Source organism: Crocodylus porosus, unplaced genomic scaffold, assembly GCF_001723895.1.
Source record: "Crocodylus porosus isolate Cpor-Errol unplaced genomic scaffold, CroPor_comp1, whole genome shotgun sequence".
Classification (NCBI taxonomy): Eukaryota; Metazoa; Chordata; order Crocodylia; family Crocodylidae; genus Crocodylus; species Crocodylus porosus.
The window spans coordinates 20,977,080-20,980,680 of record NW_017728947.1 but is presented as its reverse complement, the minus strand read 5'-3'; positions in this window follow the sequence as shown (position 1 = coordinate 20,980,680).

The window sequence follows — 3,601 nt, the reverse complement described above, 5'->3', positions numbered from 1 at the left end:
AGGCTAGGGAGAAGCTGGGGGAGAGTCTGCGATTTAGCATAAGAAAAGCTGTGGCAAGGCTGGGAAAGGAAAAAAGTCCTTGGCAGTGTTTCTTTCTTATCAGGTGCAAGATGCAAGCTGTGCATTTCTAACAATACTCCATTTCTAACAATAATGTGGAGTGAAAACACAAATTTGGGGCAGGGGAAAGGCAGGGAAATGGTGCCCACTGTCTCTGGCACCTCAGGGAGGTCGATGCACTGGAGAAGACAGGCAATTTTCTGCGCTACACAGAAGTCAACATTTCAGTAGGCCTCATGGTTACTTGTGAAGCCCTCCAAAAATCAGAAGAGCACGCAGGGCTTTGAATTAGCCATGCAAAACAGCCCCACTGCCCACAGGGCTTTGCAGAATGGTGAAGAAGGGCCCAAATTCTCTCCTCCTTGCCACCAACCCTGCCCTGCACCCTAACAGAGTTACTGGGTGCAGTCATTCAGCATTAGCTTCGACATCAGCTACTGGCACTTCTAATCCCATTCTCCCCTGCTTTATCTTTCATCTGTCAGGGCATTAAGCGCTGGTGGGCTGTGACAGGCAATACTGAAGATACGGGATTGACGTAGGATCTCTGTCAGCTCAGTAGAGCACTCTGTGGGGAAACAATAGCTTCCCTCAGACTGTTCTCAAAGAGCTGTGCTTCCACTAGCCCTCCAGCCCGGGCCGTCAAAACCAGCTCTCTGCCATGACAAGTAAGGCCTTTAAAATCTAGAGACGATGGTAGGCTTGTGACAGCAGTCTGATTTCCAATGCTAGCCCTAGCCTAAATGCCAAATCAAGAACATGACAAGCCACCATCAAAATACTTCGCTCTGTGCCCCTTTGTCCTGCCATGTAATGCCTAATATACATCATAGGGCTGGAGGTCATCTAGTCCAGTGGTTTTCAACCTGTACTCTGTGGGCCGCTGGGGGTCCACAGACAATGACTAAGGAGTCCATGAAAGATTACTATGACCAATCAAAAGTATATGAATATCCACACTTACAACCTAAAGGGATCCATACTTCCATCTGAAATTTCCAAAGAAGTCCACATCTCCATTTGAAATTTTTTAGGAGCCACAAATGAAAAAAGTTTGAAAACCACTGATCTAATTCATCTCCCTGTCTGAGGCAGAATCATCCCTTTCCAAAACATAATCTAAACTCTACATAAGACTACCATCAATCCTGACAACACAGACCTAACACCCTAACCGGCCACAGGTAAAGAAGGGGAACCATGGCAGCCAATGTCCTGCTTCTATAAAATGTCAGGATATGCTCAAGAGATATGCTACGCCCCTGCTACAGAGGAAGCAAAAACACCCACAGTCCATACCAGTCTGACCATGGGATAAAATTCATTCCTGTTGATATATAGGATGTTTGAGAGCAGGCCCAAAAGCCCACAAAGAAAAATACTGCTGAGAGGCCACAAACAGGATAATCATGAGCTCTCTGTATGCAGTATGACAATTGGAATGTGAAATGATAAACAGGGATGGTACAAACTGAACCTACCTTGAACCCACTAGCATAACTAACAGTGCTGAAAAGAAAGTTGCATGTTTGATGATAAGGAAGATGCTTATATGTAAGAACTGCTCAAAGCCTCTTATTGTGTAGCTGTAGAAATTAACTAACAAGACCATAGATAATAGTGTAGAAGTTAACTACAAAGCAGACTCAGTGCTTCAGAGATGCACCTGAAACAACCAAGGATGTAGTCCTCCTCCCTATTACTTAGCATTTCAAAACAAGCATGTAGCCAAAAGCCAGTTTGAACTAATTAGGAGTTTTCTCACACTGATCTGATATCTTGTTTTCTTTCACAGTGGAAAATTCCCACCTGCACAAGTATCTTGCCTTGCGCACTAGAAGTTTCTAACTAACCATGGAGGTTGAGTCAATTAGGTGTAGAATCTGTAATGCAAAACTGTCTATATAAAACGTGCCTTACTTGTTATCAAGGGGAGCTGGTTCTTGGAGGAGACAGGCTACTCTTTGTTGTTGTGTGCACGCTTCAATGAAGAGCTTGAGATAAGAGCTTGCTGGTGTTGCGTGTCTCTTGCGGTCAGGCAATGGACCTGGCAAGTTGGGGTTCAAGTCCCTGACGCTGTCCCCAGATATATTGATCAATTTGACCCTGAGTGGAGGTAGGTAACTGTTGTTACAGTAATTTCTTCAGCTATGTAGCAAATGGTATTGGGTGCAAATACAGCTTTGTTTTAAAGCAGAGGTTTGATACTCCATCTATAGGCCAAAACCAGAGCATGGGACTAGTCCAGGAAACTAATGCCACATGGTCCATGGGGCTGCTTACACAGCTGAAAATTGGGTGGTGGCAGGATTAAAAGCTACAGCTTCAGGAGCTGTGGTAACCACTGCTTCTCCCACTACCTCATTTCTGGCCCCATGGGTCAGATAACATGGCTCCAGCATGGTGGTCCCTCTAGGGCCAGAAATTTGCCAGTGAGAGCCTTGGCAAGTGTAACCCTTGCCAGTACACCAAGTGAGGCAATATGCTGGATTCTGGATCCTCAGGGTACCAGTAGGCCTGGGAGAACCCCCTCAGGCAAGTCTGCTAACTGAAGTGTCCCTTAGAGAGGTATGTCTCTCAACCTCACTACCCAAGAATTTACTTTAAATCCAATAAATAAATGGGTTTCTTTATTATACACAACTATATACAGAAAAGAAATGATTAATCAAGAGACGATATATATCTATAGTTAATAATAAAACCAGCAATTTGAATAGAATTTGCAATTGCAACAATAGATGAATAATTCTATCACACTGGGTGGTCCCACTTGTATCAAACAACCTCAATGATTACATTCACCAGGTTATAACACTTTAAAATAGTTCCCCCGCCCTCCCCATAACCCAGGTTGATTTCCCTCTGGCCACACTCCTGTTCCCATAATAATAAATGGCAACACAGCTTTAACTATGACCTACCACTAGATGGCAGAGGGGCTTCTGCTGCTCTCAGGAAGGTGGACTCTTTGCTCTTTCTTGGTAACTCAGCAAGGAAACAAAGTCTCTGATCAGCCACTGCAATAGGCTTCTTTTCTTCAGTTTCCTTCTGAAAGATATACCTCCTGCAAACACTAGGTGTTAAGTGTCCCCTCACACACCCATGCAGATCTGAGATTCTCACAGCCCACTCCCTCTCTGGGCTGTCTCTGTCTCCCAGCACCTCCACATGCAGACGGGATTCCCTCTGCAGGCCTCTGGCCTTGCAGTACAAGCCTTTCCAGCCAAAACAGAGGACTTCCCTCTGTAGGTATCTGACCAGACAGCTTCTCCCAGCTAGCTTAACAACCCCTCCCCACTGTTTCCCTGGGTACCTGTATCCCTGATTGCACAGCTCCAACCTGGATGGGGAATCAGCTTTTCCTAAGACAACTCAAGCTACCCACTGTTCTGAAGCCTGCTCCCCAGCAAGCATCATCTCTGTTCCCTCTGCCTGGGGGAAAGGAGGAGCTATCTGCCCCTTTCTTCAGGATGGTGTACCTCACCTACAACTTCTCTCTCCAGCTGGTTCTCCCTCCCTCAGCTTTTTGACTCCATAG